Source organism: Balaenoptera acutorostrata, chromosome 2, assembly GCF_949987535.1.
Source record: "Balaenoptera acutorostrata chromosome 2, mBalAcu1.1, whole genome shotgun sequence".
NCBI classification, from domain to species: domain Eukaryota; kingdom Metazoa; phylum Chordata; class Mammalia; order Artiodactyla; family Balaenopteridae; genus Balaenoptera; species Balaenoptera acutorostrata.
The window spans coordinates 185,120,133-185,137,773 of record NC_080065.1 but is presented as its reverse complement, the minus strand read 5'-3'; the positions used below and the strand labels follow the sequence as shown (position 1 = coordinate 185,137,773).

Below are 17,641 nucleotides of genomic sequence, written 5' to 3'. Positions count from 1 at the left end.
TCCACCCGGGCCCTGGCCCACTCCCAGGCACCTGGCCGGCCCACTGCTGACCGCCCCTTCCCACTTCCTCATCCCCTGCTGCAGACCCCACTCGGCAGCCCGGCTGGTGTCTATCAGGTGCCTCCTGTGAGCCAGACCCGGCTGCTTGGTCTCATTTTGTCCTGGTAGAAGCCTCGGGGAGCGGGTTTTTTCATCCCCATTTTATAGGTGAGGAAACTGAGGCTTCGCAGCAGAGAGACTCAGCAAGGCCCCGGGCTGGTGGACCAGGGGGCCAGGGTTCCAGCTCCTTTCTCTCCACCCACAAGGCACCTGGTGGTCCGTATTAGTCAGGGTTCTCCAGAGAAACAGAGCCAACAGGATGTGTGTACAGAGAGAGAGTTATTTTAAGGAATTGATTATGGAGGCTGCAGGGTGGAGACCCAAGAGCCAACGCCAAAGGCAGTCACTGGAGAATTCCCTTCCGCTCAGGAGAGGCCCTCCACCTCCGCATCCCCCGCAGTCTCATCCAGAAACACCCTCACAGAAGTATCCAAAAGAACAACTGACCACATACATATCTGGGCATCCCATGGCCCAGCCAAACTGACACGTAAAATTAACCATCCCATAGTCTTTTTACTTTTTTTTAAAGACCAGGTTCTATTTTTTATTTTATTTTATTTACTTACTTACTTACTTACTTATTTATTTATTGGTTGCGTCCGGTTTTAGTTGCGGCACTCAGGATCTTTCGTTGTGGCGCACGGGCTTCAATCTAATTGTGGCGAGTGGGCTCAGTAGTTGTGGCATGCAGGCTTAGTTGCCCCACGGCATGTGGGATCTTAGTTCCCTGACCAGGGATTGAACCAATGTCCCCTGCATTGGAAGACAGATTCTTTTAATTTTATTTTATTTATTTATTTATTTATTTATTTTTGGCTGCGTTGGGTCTTCATTGCTGCTTGAGGGCTTTTCTCTAGTTGCGGCCAGCGGGGGCTACTCTTCGTTGCAGTGCGTAGGCTTCTCATTGTGGTGGCTTCTCTTGTTGCAGAGCACAGGCTCTAGGCACGTGGGCTTCAGTAGTTGTGCCTTACGGGCTCAGTAGTTGTGGCTCACGGGCTCTAGAGTGCAGGCTCAGTAGTTGTGGCACACGGGCTTAGTTGCTCCACGGCATATGGGATCTTCCCGGACCAGGGCTCGAACCAGTGTCCCCTGCATTGGCAGGCGGATTCTTAACCACTGTGCCACCAGGGAAACCCTGAAGACGGATTCTTAACCACTGGACCACCAAGGAAGTCCCAGTCTTTTTTCTTTTTTAAATTTGTTAGTGACAAAATCACAACTTGGCACCAGGTCTATTGACCGCAAGCCCAGGTTCCCTCCCTCCCACCCACCCACCTACACACCAGGTTTGTATTGGTGATGTGTTCTGAGGAAATGGAATTCTGCTTGGTTGAATTGTATTGAATTCTTTAATTCAAAGGTAAACTCACCACAGTTCATCTCTTTTCCAATTATCGGGTTTGGGAGAATTTGAGCAGTGGTGATTTTGCCAACTTTTCTCTTAAAAACAAAAAGATGTCATTTGACCAGTTTCCTGCTGAACAGAGACTAGAATTATCAGAATTTTCTTAGTCGTATAATGCAATGAAAATGGTAAAGAAGTCTCCAAACATATCTGGGCATCCTATGGCCCAGCCAAACTGACATGTAAAATTAACCATCACATAGTCTCCCAGGCTGCATGGCCCCTTACCCACCTGGATAGGACCCCTCAGAGCCCTCGGGGGCCATCACCACTTTCCCTGAGAGTCAGGATGGGGCCAGCAGTGGGAGTTCAGGGAAAAGCTACAAGCTCAGATATTTGTACAGAAATGTGCACAGCAGCACGATTCACAGCAGCCAAAGGTGGACACAACCCCACTGTCCATCAGTAGATGATGGATACACCCACCGTGTCCCTCCACACACGGGACCATCACGCAGCCACGAAAAGGGGTGCAGCACTGACACTCACTACAATATGGACGGACCCTGAGAACACGATGCTCAGTGAGAGAAGCCAGACACAGAAGGACACACAGGGTGTGATTCCACTGATGGGAAACATCCAGAACAGGCAGATCCACAGACACAGAGAGTTGGTGGTTAGTGGTTGTCAGGGGCTGGGGAGAGGGTGGGAGTAACTGCTGATGGAGATGGGGCTTCTTTTTGGGGTGATGGAATGTTCTGGAATCAGAAAGAGGTGATGGTTGCACAGTAATGTGAATGCACTAAATGCCACTGAATTGTACACTTAAAAATGGTTAAAATAGCAAATGTTATGTCACATATATATATTTTTACAATCTTTAAAATTTAATAATGTAATATACCAAAAAACCATTGAGTGAGTGAACACTTTCAATGGTGAATTGTTTGTTTTCTGACTTTCTATCTCAGCAAAGCTGTCAACAGGGAAAAGAGGAGGAAGCACAGAGCATGCTGAGGGGTCGGGGGTGGGCTGTCAGAGCTGTTGAATCACAGTGATTTGTTTTCTTTCCCGTGTTCCCAGCATCTCGTGGCTACGCTGGGGTAACGGGGACAGACGTTGGGAAATGTTCCTCAGGGCAGGCGTGAGCGGTGAAACGCAGGAACAGAATCCTAGTCCTGCCAGGCTCGGTCCCAGCAGGTGCTTGGCATGCCAGAGCCCCCATCCCCGCCGTGCCTGGTGCAGGACCCATCTGGGTGCAAGTGAGACCCGCCCGGAACATCTGCAGGGAGTGCTGGCGGGGCAGACAGCAAGGGAGGAGGCAGGGCTGTGACAAGGTGGGAAAGTCCTGGACTTTCGCAGCAGGGTTCCAGGTGATTTGTTTTAAAAGGCGGCAAGGAGTGATGAACGGTTTTCTTTCAGCATGGCTCTTTGGCTTGGAATTGATGGATCAGCAAACCTCTCTCTTCACTGGTGTGGTTTCTTCCCCACCACAACCTTGGGAGTCACAGTTGGCCACGGCCTGGGGCTGGCTTCTCAAAGCAGAACACACAGCGGTACCTTCCGAGGGCAGTCATTTTAGTCAAAGACTTTGGGGTCAGGAGGGAGACGTTGTTATTTTTTTAATGTTAGTTCTATATTTTCTATTTGTATTATTTTTACAGTCACATAGATTAATTCAGGAGTGGCAGGCCCAACTGACATGACATCATAGGAAAAAATGAGGGAACGTCAACAGGCCACATCAGGCCACATCCCCTTCCATCTCCTCCGGACCTGGGTCCTCTCTGCAGGTTGTGCTTCTCTGCTGTATTAGTTAGCGATGCTGCATGACAAATACCCCCAAGCTCCAACCACTTATCATCTCACAGTGAGTCAGGGGTCCAGGCACAACCTAACTGGGTCCTCTGCTCAGGGTCCCACCAGGCCACCATCCAGGTGTCAGCTGGGTTTCATTCTTACCCAGAGGCTTGACTAGGGGAGAATCTGCTCCAGGGTCCCTCGGGGTGTTGGCAGAATTTGTGGTGCCTGCAGCTGCAGGACTGTCGGCAGCTCCTAGGTGTCACCCACCACTCCTGGCCACATGCACTTCTTTTTTTTTTTAAGATTTATTTTTATTTATTTATTTGGCTGTGCCAGTTCTTAGTTGCAGCATGTGGGATCCTCATTGTGGCATGCAGGACCCTTTAGTTGCAGCATGTGGACTCCCACTTGCGGCATTCAGGATCTAGTTCCCCGACCAGGGATTGAACCCGGGCCCCTGGCCTTGGGAGGGCAGAGTCTTACCCACTGGACCACCGGGGAAGTCTCCACGTGCACTTCTTAAACACAGTCGCCTGCCTCATCAGGCCAGCAAGGAGGGTCTCTAGGGGCGAGGGCAGAAGTCCGAGCGGCTCTGCCTGGCCTTCTCTGAGAACACACCCACCGGCTGCCCTGCACCAGTCCCTGAGGATCCCATGAGGTCATGTCCGTGCCTTCTGTGCACCTTCTCCACTTCCTGTGTGCAGTGCGGCCCAAGCCACCTCTCCCAGGTCCTGCAGAGACCCTGAGAGCTGGGCCCCCAGCCCCAGGGCGGCCACGGTTCCCCTTTCCAGCGAGAGCCATGGGAGACCTCGGTGCTTCCTGGGCAGCCCTGCGCTTGGCCGCATTTCTGCATTAACAAGAAAAGGCGTCATGGAATTTGGACAGGCGAGAAACGGGATGTCAGTGTGAACAGAACCAGACACTTCATCTCATTGTTAGAAATTCCACGCGGGTCATCGAAACCTCGTCTTGGGGCAGAGGCCGCCGGGAAGCCGAGATTAACTCCCTCTCGCCAGGCGCTTTCTACAGACCCAGTGCTGGCCCCTGCACCCCTGCTGCCTCCTGTGGGTACCTGGGCCCCGAGATCCCTCCTTCCCTCCCTCCCGCTCACTGGGGCTCCTTGGACCCTGGATTGTCAGTGGGGTAGCTGTGGATGGTCCTCTCTGGAAGGTTCTGCAGTGCTCCCCAGCCGTGTCCCCAGATGAGGACACAGCCCAGCAACACCTCCTTTGGGGCCGAAATTTGCATCCTGGACCAAGACTGCTGCTTCTCTGCTCCTCCCCCACCCCGGGTGCTGTGCTTGAAGGTCAGGCTTCCAGCCAAGACACGCAAGGGTCAGCACCTGAGTAGCAGGTTCCGTCCAGATGTCATTAGGACGTGCTTTGTTTTAGTGCCAGGCAGCCTGAGCTTTGACCCCAAGGCCCTGTGTCCACACCTGGTGGGCACCTGGGTCCCCTCGGGAGTTCTGACACGGAGAATGCACGGCCGGGCCCGGAGGAGGTGCCCAGGAGCCACGTTGGTGGCCTCAGCCCACCCGGGCTTCTCAAGTGAACCCGATGGGACCAAAATAATGTATACATTTCACAGGAAAGAGGCTCCCAGGCTGGCACACTCCTAGGCCATTCATACAGGGGTCTCGCCCTGACCCCCGACCCACCCAGCACTGCCGCCATAGCCCAGCCATTCTCTGGGGGGGGCCGTCCTGGGCACTGCGGGGTGTGGAGCTGCATCCCTGACCCCGCCCACTCAATGCCGGGAGCCCCCCAGAGGGAAGACAGAGACGTCTCTAGACACCCGCAGAGTCCCCTGGGGGCAGGAGCGCCCGGTGAGACCCCTCGTTCTAGAGTCTGGCGCCTCACACAAGCACATCTCTGAAACCGTTCAAGTAATCTCACCATTGGCCCTTTTTTTTTTTTTTTTTAAAAACATGAAAAATGTCCCTAACTACAGCTAGCCCTTAGGGAGAACCTCTCTGGGTCTGTTTGGTTCCAGCACCTTCTAACCACATCAGAGGTGGCGTAACAGATGCTCAGTAACCACTGGTCGTTCTGATGCTGGGGTGTTGAGGCTTCAGTCCCCTGGGTGTTGGCCGTCAACCCAGAGCAAAGAGCTGGAGGCCATGACCCAGGCCCGAGGTCCGTCCGCAGCAGCACGTGTGCCCCGGGCAGGCCAGCCCCACTCTGCAGGGTGGGCCATCCTGGGCACATGCCCGCGAGTGGCATCTGCTGCGGACTTCAGGTGCGGCCAGTGCTGTACCCCTGGCAGCCTGATCCCGGGGGCCTGTCCTGGGAGAGAGATCGGCCCTGGGGACAGAGTGAGTTCCTGGAAGGAGCCTCCTTGGTAGACGCCCTGCACCGCAGACACCAGTCCCTTCCATCCAGGGGGCCCTTTGGTGCCCAGCTTCAGCCACGGACCCCAAAGATGCCCCTGTCCTAGTCCCGGGGCCTGTGGATGTGTCACTTCACATGGCAGAGGGGACTTTGCAGGCAGGGTTAAGTTAAGGCCCCTGAGACGGGGATGACCCTGGATTCCCTGGGGGCCCTAGTGTCATCCCAGGGTCCTTATAAGAGGGAGGCGGGAGGGTCAGAGGCAGAGAGAGACGGGAGATGCTGCGCTGCTGGCTGTGAGGATGCAGGAGGGGCCGCGAGCCAGGGATGCGGCGCCTCTAGAAGCTGGAAAAGGCGGGAACCGATGCTCCCCTGGAGCCTCCAGAAGGACCCGCCCTGCCCACGTGTAGATTTTGACCCAGAGGACCTAGTCAGACTTCTGACCTCCAGAACCATGAGATAATCAATGTGTATGTTTTTAAGCCACCAAATTTGTGGTAATTTGTGACAGCAGCCACAGGAAATGCAATGCCAAGGAATGTCCAGGGAGCTGTGTATACCCTAAGAAGGGGTTCTGGTGCAGCCTTGTGCACGGACAGCAGACCAGGGGCTTCTCAGAGAGGGTGACACTTCATGGGGTTTTGCAGAATGTGTAGGAGTTTGTCCAGGCTCAGGTGGGAAGGCCTGGACCTGCCCTCCCCTCTCTCCCAGCCTCCTGCCCTTTGGCTCCAAGCTGCACCCTCACGGGGCCAGGGTGATGGCATTTCCTCAGTGCCGGGAAGCCGAGAATGGGGGTGACACCCTCCACCGGCGCTCGGCATGCTGGCCTAGCCCAGTGCCCGGCTTGCACACCCTCACATGACTGCAGTCATCCTCCGGGTGCACAGAGAAGGCCCTTTCTTCTGCTCCCGCATCAGCCACACCGTCACCCTCCGTCACCGGGGCTCATTGTCCGACCACCTCCCGGCTCGGGCCAAGGGTGGCAGTTTGCCCTGCAGCTCTGTTTTTCTCTCGCTTGTGGGCACCTCATTCATTCCCCTTTTTCTAGCCTTTTCTAAATATAGCTGCCAAGGGACCTGATTTAGCCTGTGCATAAAAGGACCGGCTGACAGGGAGTCACAAGACGCTGGTCTTGGGGTGGGGGGGGGGAGGGGCGGGGCAAGCCTCCTGCTGGGAAGCGTCTGCCTGGCAAAGACCCAGCTGGTCTTTTACGGGCCCCCACGTCCCACCAAAGGTCATGACGCCCAAGGTCACAGAAGCCATCACGTGGCCAGCCCTCCCCATGCCAGGCCAGGGTGGTGACCTCGACCCTGGAGAATCTCGGGCCCAGCAGGGAGGCCCAGATCCCAGAGCCCAGAGCCAGCCCTGGCTGGGGGCGGGCGGGGATGCCGGCTCGGCTCCTGGTTGTTGGGGGGGTCAAAGAGGTTTTGTCTCCTCCCTTGTAGTAAAGTCCAAATGCCAGTGTGGTGCCCGTGGCCCTCTGCAGGTCCCCTCTGTCTCTGACCCTGCTTGGAGCCAGGGGCGAGGAGGCCAGGAGGCCACCGCATCCCGGATGCTGGGGACACCGCGAGGCACCTGCCGCTCCCTCTGACTTTCTAACGGCGTGTGCACGTTTCTGTAGGGTCTAGAGCAGGTCTCTCCACCTCGGCACTGCTGACGTCAGAGCCGGGTCATTCTCTGGGGGGGCGGCGTCCCTGGCACAGTGGGGTGTGGAGCAGCCTCCCTGGTCCCACCCCCTCAATACCAGGAGCCCCCCAGTCGTGACAACCACAGATGCCCTAGACATCGCCCCTGATGGAGACCCCCTGTTCTAGGGGCTTCCATGCCATGGACTGTAGTGCAAGGGTACCCCCTGGAGGCGTGCAGGTCCGAGGCCTCGTGCACACAGTAGGTGTGTAAGAAATGCACGGTAATCAACCTGCACGTGGGCACAGCCCTCGGTCAGCCAGCTCCCCGGGCCCTGCAGGAGGGCAGTTTGTTCTTCAAAGAAGCCCAGAGACTGTTCTCCCAAACCTCATCCCTTTCTGTTTTGCTTTGGGATTGTTTTTCCTCTTTCAACACAGCAGCTCGCCTCCTCTTCTTCTGAACACCATGTACTGGGGGGCGGTTATCCCCGGGGTGGGGGAGAGCCTGCTTTCTCACCCGGGTCTCGTTTGTCCTCCTGTCGAATCTGGCTGGAGGTTTGTGTTTTGGGGCGGGGGGTTTTGTTTCCTTCCTGTTTAATGGCAGGTGGAGATGGGGGTCAGACTGCCGGGCCCTGGGAGGAAAGAATTCAGAAGCTCGGTGAGCTGTAAAGCTACCAGTTCCGGAAGTTTTAAAGCAAAATGAAGGCTGTTTCTGTTCTCTCTGAGGACAAGGAATTACTGCCTCCCGCCTGCCTCCCCTCCCTTCCCCTCCCCTCCCGAGAGCAGAGCTCTGTGGGCTGGGGACGAGGCCAGGGACGCAGGCTCCCGCTGCCAGCCGCCCCCCTCCCTCTGCAAGGCCACCTTCTTGGGGCTCTGACTCACCCAGCTCGCCGGCCACACAGGCCCTATCCGCCTGGATGAGGAGGCTGTGGAGGAGGGTTTCAGAACCGCCTGGAAGCAGCAGGCTTTCTCTGGGCTGAGATTCACTGAGGCCAACTTCCTGTGCCGTCGGGGGATGAAATGCGTGTGGCACTCATGTCCCAGGGAGCAGGAACCACGGGGAGCAAGTTGGCCGCTAATGGAGAAGCTGCCAGAAACTCCTCTGGCTTTAATGCTTTACCTGCGTCTCAGGGCTGTTAAAAAAGAGAATGGGGCTTCCCTGGTGGCGCAGTGGTTGAGAATCTGCCTGTCAATGCAGGGGACACGGGTTCAAGCCCTGGTCTGGGAAGATCCCACATGCCGCAGAGCAGCTAGGCCCGTGAGCCACAACTACTGAGCCTGCGCGTCTGGAGCCTGTGCTCCGCAGCAAGAGAGGCCGCGACAGTGAGAGGCCCGCGCACTGCGATGAAGAGTGGCCCCCGCTTGCCACAACTAGAGAAAGCCCTCGCACAGAAACGAAGACCCAACACAGCCATAAATAAAATAAATTAAAAAAAAAAAAAGAGAGAATGAGTGTCTTGTCCACGCTCAGCGGAAGGAGTGGGTGGCAGCTGGAATTGTCCCTGGCCCCATGGCCAGCACCTAGCATGTAGAGTGCTGGGAAGAAGCCAGCCCAACGGTCAGGAGACCCCACTCAGGCCTCTCCTGGCCATTGTATCAGCTATCCGTGCTGCGTAACAAGCTGTCACAGACCCAGCAGCTTCCAGCTCTCAGTTCTGGAGGTCAGCAGTCAGGCCATGGTGTGGCTGCCCTTTCTGCTCAGGGTCTCACCAGGCTGCAGTCGAAATGCCTCATCTGGAGCTCATTCAGATTGTTCCAGAATTTGGTTCCTTGCAGCTACAGCAGCGGGGGTCCCCCCCCTACTTGCAGCCACCCCCATTTCTTGCCACCCGGCCACCTCCAACTTCAAAGCCAGCAACACAGGGTCTCCCTTGCATGGAATCCCTTTCACAGTCACTCCCCTGATTAGAGCAGGCCCACCAAGGGTATCCCCTCTCTGTCACCTGTGCCACACGACACGGCCCGGCCCAGAGCTAAATCCCTTCCTATCCTCAGGTCCTGCCCACACTCTAGGGGAGGGGATTGTACAAGGTCACTGGGGGTCATCGTAGAGGCGGGTACAGCCCCAAGGATCCCTTGCTAGATTGCTGGTGAAGGTCAGGTGTGACAAATGCCTTGTCATTGCAAGTGGGCCCCCCAGAGGAGGTAGGGCCTCCTGTGCATGACCCAGAGGGTCACTCCAGGCCACAGGTGAGATCAAGCACGTTAGCCCTGACTCAGGATGGGCCCTGAAACCAACACCACACAACAAAAAGAAAACCCTCATTCCTGTTTCCTGTGATTCTCCTTATTGTCTTTAACAGTAAAATTCAGGGCAGAAGCATTGCTGTGAGGGGTTCTAACCCAGTACTTCTCAACTGAGGGGGCGGTCCTGCCCCGCCCCCCGGGGAGACGGGGCCATGTCTGGGGACACCTGTGGTGGTCGCGACTGGGGGGCTTCTGGCATCAAGAGGGTGGGGGCAGGAATGCTGCTCAAACCCCTCAGTGCTCAGGACGGTACCAGTGTCAGCAGTGCCCGGGGGACAGACCCTGAACTAGTCTGTCGTCCTCAGGACATTAGGGGGCCTTTGAGGGACACTCTGTCTCTGAGAGCCAGGGGCTCCCAACCCACCTCATCCCAGGCCTATAGGCTCGTGCTGCTTCTGGAAGTTGCGGCCGCGGCTTCCAGGGGAGCAGTTCATCTCACACTGAGTCCCCAGGGCTGCAGGTCCACGTTCAGTGCACAGAATTGAGAGCCGGGCCGGGACTGTGCCTGGGTGTCCGCCTGCCGCAGGCAGACCCCACAGCCAGGGAGGGGTCCCCAGTGGACCCCCCCCCCCCGGCTGCACCGCCTCTTGGGCCACCAGAACCAGGAGCCGCTCCTCGAAGGCCCTGCTCACCTCGCCAGCCACATTTTTCACATTCTTTTCCCTTGACGCAGCCCAACCAGCCAGCTTTCTCAGAAGCCTGTGTGGCATCCCATTCTTTCTCTTCTGGTAAGAAAGCAGCCTCGGGCGGCTCGGGTGTCAGTGTATCTCGTGGGCTGGGAGTGGCACTCTTCCCAGCTATGAGAGCTATGCGTGGAATTCACGGGGATCGCTGGCATTTTTGTGTCTTGCTGTCACTGCTTCCTGTGCTGCTGGAAAACACCTCTGAGGGTGGAGATGGCATCACAGGCTGAGCAGGGGAGCACGTCTGCTCTCTCCGGCCTCTGAGTCTGCCTGCCAGAGACACGCCCGGCAGGTTGGGGCTTCCCTAGATGCCCGGGGTGTGTGCCTGATCCGCTTTCCCCTGAGCCCTGCTGCTCAGGGCTCGGAGCTCCAGGGTTCCGGCAGAGGCTGGGCACCCCCCACCCCGGCCTGCTGTCTCCTTCTTGGCTTTGCCCATGAGGACACGAGGCTCAGCCCGCCCACCCCCAACGAGGTCTCGGGTACCTATCTGCCACACATTCCCCCCCCGACGCCGCCCCGCAGCCGTGAGCGATCTGGACACACAGTCACACCAAGTATCTTGGCAAGACACAGAGGCCAAAAGACATCTTAGAGGTCCTGCATCCGGGCCCGTCCTGCCGCCTTAGAAAGCGCCCGTTACTCCGTCTGACTCGCCCAGGCGGAAGGAAGCAGGCTCGGCCGCCAGGAAACGCCAAGCCCTGACGTTCACCAGGAACAAGGGGACAGAAACGTGATCTTGCGAAGGCCTGGCGGGGGGTTCTCTGCGGGGTACAGAGGTGATGATGCAAAGGTCTCCCAGGCACACACGTGCAGCCCTGTCGTAAGCTGGCAGGACAGTCTGCTCAAGTCCTTGGGGGAAAATGTCCAGGACTCCGAGAGCCCCAGAGTCACTTACAAACCACCAGACGGGAGGCGCAACGCTGGAAGTCTGCTGTTTCATCTCACTCGGGGTTTTCTCTGACCCTGGTGGCCACACAGGCCTGCCCCAGTGTTGTCGATGTCCCCAGCGTTCTGCCCCAGTCCTTCTCCAAAGCAAGAAGCCGTGTGAGGGTCCTGGCACCATCCCCCGTGTGTGGAGGTCCTCAGCCCTGGGACCACTGTATGCCTGAACCCTTTGCCAAATGCACTGGGCCATGGAGGATGCAGAGACCGTGCCCCTCACCCTCCGAAGCTTGCCTCTGGGTGCAGGGGGGACAGAGCTATGTGCTGGGACCCGCCCAACTGCCGCTAGATCTGGTCTCCCAGTGAGCCCTGGTTTGGGAATTAGATTCAAACCCTGGCCCAACCTCCACCCGATGCATGGTCTTGGGAAGGTTATTAACATACGAACGTCTTCAAGCCTCGGTCTCCTCATCTGTAAAAAATAGGCGCAGAAGTCCCTTCATGATGCCCGACATCATGGTCCTCCCCAGTAACAGAGACTATGAATGGACTCCGTCACCTGCAGAGTACACATGAAGCTTGGCACTCCAGTGCTCTTGTCCACAAGCCAGAGACACACAGCCTATATATTTCTTGGTCCAAGTCAAACAAACCACTGATTTTTCCCATCTTCCACTTTCCTCCTGATTAGGAAAATGTATGGCTACCCTTCAACAACAGCAAGATGAGGGCTTTTCTTTATCTTCCTTTTCTTTTAAAAAATGTTTGCTTAAAAATGTTATTCCAGGGCTTCCCTGGTGGCACAGTGGTTGAGAATCTGCCTGCCAATGCAGGGGACACGGGTTCGAGCCCTGGTCTGGGAAGATCCCACATGCCGCAGAGCAACTAGGCCCGTGAGCCACAACTACTGAGCCTGTGCATCTGGAGCCTGTGCTCTGCAACAAGAGAGGCCGCGATAGTGAGAGGCCCACGCACCGCGATGAAGAGTGGCCCCTGCTTGCCGCAGCTAGAGAAAGCCCTCGCACAGAAACGAAGACCCAACACAGCCAAAAATAAATAAAAATCAATAAATAAAAAATTTTAAAAAAATGTTATTCCATGCACACGATGAAATATTACTCGTGAAAAGGAGCGAAGCACTGACACTCACTACAACGTGGATGGACCTTGAGAACAGAATGCTCAGTGAAAGAAGCCAGACACAGAAGGACACAAGGTGTGTGAATCCATTGATGTGAAATGTCTTGTTTCTCTTTAAAATTTCACCTTGCGATGGTTTTAAGCAGAGAAGTCACACTGTGATAAAGGTGATTCAGGGGGCCAGGGTAAAAGATATTTCTGAGAAAGACATCCTGAGAGAAAGACATCAACCCAGTCCCCAAGGAACTGCCAGGCCTTGGGAGAGACAGGCAGACAGGTGTACCAATCACCTGGATGTAACGCAGGTCCCCACACAAGATGTGAACCCACACAGGGAGGCCCAGATGGCACGTTGCATTACCTTGGGAGCACCCGCACCCAGAGAATGGAGTCAGATGGTGGAAAAGGAGAACTCTGGTCCCTTCAGCCCCTTATGAGGGCACCGATCCCATTCACGAGGGCCCCACCCTCAAGACCTAGGCACCTCCCAAAGGCCCCACCTCTTGATACCGAATAGGGCTTCAACATGCATTTTGGGGGGGTGGGGGACAATATATTCAGTCCATAGCAGGCAGGATAGGGGGTGGGGGAAGAATTCCTGGCAGAGGGAAGTCAGTGACAAGCTTTGACTTTGTACTTGGTTTGTGAGGCCACAGGGGCCCCGGGTGGTTTCTGAGTAGGGCAGGGACAGACTCAGGTGCATTTTCAGAAGTCACTCCAGCTGTTGGGAGGAGGGATGGAGGGGGTGGGCGGACGCCCCTGGCTGGGGATGGGGGGAGGGCACAGGAGTCTGCCTGGGGCTGCTGAGGGCTGGACCAAGGAGAAGTCTCCAGGGACAGCTGGCCTGGTCCCCATCGCTCTGGCCTTGGACCAGTTGCAGCAGATGGAGAAGTATACATGTTTTTTCAGATACCGACTTTATTTTTTTTTTTTTCTGTGTGTAAAAATCACACAATTCAAATGAGTGACCTCCTGAAGTAGTACTGAGGACTCCAATCCCTGAAACCCAGTAACCAAACTAGCATAATTTAAAATAGCATCATACAATTTTCGAGGCAGAACCTTAGAGCATCTTCTGTTGGGTGGAGGTAAATATTGAATTAATGGCTCTTGTGATTCTTGTGTGTTTTCAGGGCTCTCCACTTCCTGTTTATTTTTCCATGGGGACTTTAGAATTATTTTATCAAGTTCTTTCCTGTCTTCAACATTTTGGTTTGGTTTTGTTTTTTGCATCTTCTTACATTTCCCGCCTTCTATCTGGGGTCATTTTTCTCCAATATCTTTTTATTTTACCTTTAATAAGGCAGGTCTGCTGGAGACAGAGTCTTCCTGTTTGTCTGAAAATGTCTTTATTTTACCCTAATTCTTTTTTTTTTTAAATTAATTATTTTTGGCTGTGTCAGGTCTTAGTTGTGGCACACGGGCTCTTTAGTTGTGGCGCTCGGGCCTAGTTGCCTCACAGCACGTGCGATCTTAGTTCCACAACCAGGGATCAAACCTGCGTCCCCTGCATTGGATTCTCAACCGCTGGGCCACAAGGGGAGTCTCATTTTTACTCTAATTCTTGAAGTTGATTTTCACCAGGTCTAGAATTTTCACTGGATCCATGAAATTGTTGGTCCTTTTTCCTCTGGCAGATTATGTTTGTTTGTTTTGTAATTAAGTGATTTTATTAAGGTATAATTCCTTTTCAGTAAAATGAACAGATCTTACATATGTAGTTTGATGAATTTTGACACGTCTATACACCTGTGTACACTAACACCTCAGTTGAGATAGAGAACACCTCTAATGTCTGTCTTCTTTCACCCTTTGAGAGTTCCACATGTGGCTTCATCTGTCAGTAGGTTCTTCTTTCCCTTGTGCAGTAGTATTCCATGGTATGAATTACTGCAGTTTGTTTATCCATCCTCTGTTGACAGGCATTTGGGTTACTTCCAATTTTTGCTGTTACAAATACAGATATATGAACATCTTGTACAAGTCCTTTTGTGGAAACATGTTTTTATGTATCTTGGGTAAATCCCTAGGAGTGGAATTGCTGGGTCATAGGTTAAGTATGTGTTTAGCCTTATAAGAGTCTGCTAACTCACTTTACAGGGTGGTTGTGCTATCCTATGCTCCCATCAGTAATGTGTGAAAATTCTGATGTTTCTACATCCTCCCCAATACATGGTATTGTCGGTCTTTTAGATTTTTGCCAACTCTAAGGGCTGTGAAGCAGTCTCCCACGATGGTTTCCTTTTATACTTGCCCTGATGACTAATCACTGAGCACCTTTTCAGGTGCTCATTGGTCATTTCTCTGTCAATTTCTAAAATGTTTTTCCTGCCTGAGGTTCTAGGGCTTCTTGAATCTGTGGCTTAGAGTCCTTTTTTTTTTTTTTAATCAGTTTTGGGAAATTATCCATCACTATCTCTTCCAAGATTGCTTCTGCCCCTTTCTCTCCTCCTTCCAGAGCTCCAATTACACGTGTGTCAGAACTTACTGAATCCTCTGTGTCTTATACCTTGTCTCATGTGGTCCATGCTTCATTCTGGATATTTCCTATCTTCTAGTTCACTAATTTTCTCTTTAGTTGCCTTTAATGATACTGCTTCTTCCATTGTGTTCGTTTCAGATATTGTCAGTTTCCACACATCCATTCAGTCTTTTTCTTTAGTTTCCAATTCACTGCTAAAATTCCAACCTCACATATTTAACATAATTAATGTAGTTATTTTAAAGTCTGCAAATTCCAGTGTATCGAACCCCTGGGAGCCTGTTTGTATAGTCTGTTATTTCTGCTGATTTTCGTTCATGTGCCTGTCTTCTTTTATGCCTGGTCATTTCTGATTGTGTGCTAGATATTGTGACTGCTGACTTGTTTGTAGAAATAATTCGAAGCCTAAGATGATGTTGTTTTCCACCAGAAAGGATCCATTTTTACTTCTGTCCAGCATCTAGGGCTGCTAGCAATCTAAGTTCACCTCAATCCAGTATCAGGGACTGAGGTTATTCAGAACTCAGCTACAGTCACTGTGAGGGCCTGTCTGCCTCCTGTGGACCCTTTTCTTAGAAGGCAGGACTCTTTTGTCCCAGCTCATACCAAGGGGGAGTTCCCCAATCTCTCTCCCCCTAGGAGGCCCTGGATCTCAACCTCTGAGCCCCTAGCCTTGTGAGGGCAATAGCCACTTGGCCTCTTAGCAAACCCTCCACCCCAGTAAAAAGCAGCCCCAAAGCCAGACTCCTGGGCTTCCATCCTCCCCAGATCCTGGATGGAAACCTTCACTATCTTAATAGCCCTCCAGTGCCTTCAGGCTTCTCTATTCCATGAAGCTTTGCTAGTTGCCCTCGTCAGGAGAGCGTCCACAGGAGCTGGCCCACCGTCATTGGAGTGAAATCTGCAGATAGGGGTTTTAATCCAAAGTCCAGGTGGCTGAGGAGGAGGCCATGAATGTATCAATAGATCAGCGTGATCTTAGAGCCACAGAACGACAGAAAGGGATCCATGCTCAGCTTTTATTTATTTTTTTAAATTAATTAATTTATTTATTTATTTTTGCCTGCGTTGGGTCTTTGTTGCTGCGCATGGGCTATCTCTAGTTGCGGTGAGCGGGGGCTACTCTTCGTTGTGGTGCGTGGGCTTCTCATTGCAGTGGCTTCTCTTGTTGAAGAGCACGGTCTCTAGGCATGCCGGCTTCCGTAGTTGTGAGTTGCGGGCTCGGTAGTTGTGGCTCGCGGGCTCTAGAGCACAGGCTCAGTAGTTGTGGTGCACGGGCTTAGTTGCTCCTCGGCATGTGGGATCTTCCCGGACCAGGGCTCGAACCTGTGTCCCCTGCATTGGCAGGCGGATTCTTAACCACTGCGCCACCAGGGAAGTCCCTCCACTCCTAGTTTTAATACAATCCACTTCAGACTCTGCCCCGCTTTCCCCCAGGCCAGGTGGGCTTTGTGACGCCCTGCCCCGCCCAGCCCCTGGGCAGATGAGTGGTGTGGCCACCACGGTGCCAGCAAAGTCCCAGGGCAGGGAGATTTCGCAGTAGCTTCCAGCAAACCGGCCAGTGCCCGCTCACTATGCAGAGGAGCTCCAGGCACCTCGTCTCTCGTCCCTCCTCCCCTGCAGCTGTGTTTATATGTGGCAGTTGCCACAGGTTCCTGAAGGAGGGCCCTCCCCGTGGCTGCCAGCCTCTGGGGCCCCCGTCCCCTAACATAGGAACTTGGGGACCTGGAGGTTGGCCAGGCCCTGCGCCGAGAGGGAGTGTCACTCTGAGCATTGAGCAGAGCTCACTGGAGCTCAGAGGGGGGAGGTAACTGTCCCAAAACCACACAGCTTTGGGAGCTGGGGCAGAATTCAGGTCCGCCACTTTCCACAGGGCCTCTGCCTCCCCCTCTCTCCCCCCAGGGCTGTGCTCTTTCCTCCTTCAAATGTGTTCTTGGTTGAGTTTGAGGGAAACTCTGAAACTCTGGCCCCGTGTGACTTCTCCCAGCCACAGAGGTTGTTGGATACTAAGAAATTCTTTTTTTTTTTTTTTTTTTTCTGGCCAGGCCAAGCAGCTTGTGGGATCTTAGTTCCCTGACCAGGGATTGAACCCACCCCCTCAGTAGTAAGAGCGCAGAGTTCTAACCACTGGACCTCCAGGGAATTCTCAGATGCTAAGAAATTTAAACCCTCTTTGAAACAAACTTCTGTTCCATTCAGTACCATCTCACTTCAAACTGGACCATTTCAATTCCAAAAAACTGTTTGCATTTTGCCTAAATGAACCTCTTTTAGCTGCAGGGTTTCTTCTGATAAGAGAGTTCAACAAAAGCCTTAGATTCTGCCCCCTGGGGACACTGGGCAATGTCTGGGGACATCTGTGGCTGTCACGACTGGGGGAGCTCCTGACATTGAGTGGGTGGGGGCCAGGGATGCTGCTCAAACCCCTACAGTGCTCAGGACAGCGCCCCAGAGAATGATCCAGACACAGATGTCAATGGGGGTGGTCCCGGTGGCGTGGGGGCAGGTCTGCAGGCAGGTGTCCTGGCTGGGTGAGGGATGCAGGAGAAAGGGACTTGGATCTCAGTCAGGGATAGCGGCCAGGACAGGCGACGTTTAGACCAGACCTTCCTGGAGGGGTGAGTGGTGACAAACGTCCCGTCTGCACACATATGAGTCGTGGGAGGGCTGGTAGAACCTGAGCCCGGTGAGCATCGGGCCAGCAGCAGTGTCCCAGTTTGATATTGTCCCACAGTCACATAAGATGTCACCATCGGGGGAATCGGGGGAAAGAGTGCATGGCGCCCTGTACAATTTTTGCAACTGCCTGTCAGTCTGTGATTATTTCAAAATACAAAACAGCGCAGTGACTTTGGAAACTGTTTGAAAATGTTTAGCCTGTAAAGTTAAACATACATCTGTCCCAGGAGCCAGAAATCCCATGCCCAGGCATTTCCCCGGGAGAAACAGAAACTTAGGTTCCCACAAAAACCTGGACATGAATGTTCACCACGGCTTTACTC

General features: G+C 53.8%; 1 protein-coding gene across 2 annotated transcripts in view; it reads left to right on the top strand.

Moving 5' to 3' along the window:
- The window catches only part of GNG7 (G protein subunit gamma 7), a 156,972-nt gene that overhangs the window by 126,404 nt on the left and 12,927 nt on the right, over nt 1-17,641 (top strand). Inside the window, exon 4 of one of the 2 annotated variants that reach the window (XR_009007137.1) lies at nt 8,404-8,608. The exons of the other annotated variant lie outside the window; for it this stretch is intronic. The gene's annotated coding sequence lies outside the window, so the exon portion shown is untranslated. Of the gene's footprint in view, nt 1-8,403; nt 8,609-17,641 lie in introns of those variants that run through there. 2 annotated transcript variants of the gene reach the window in all.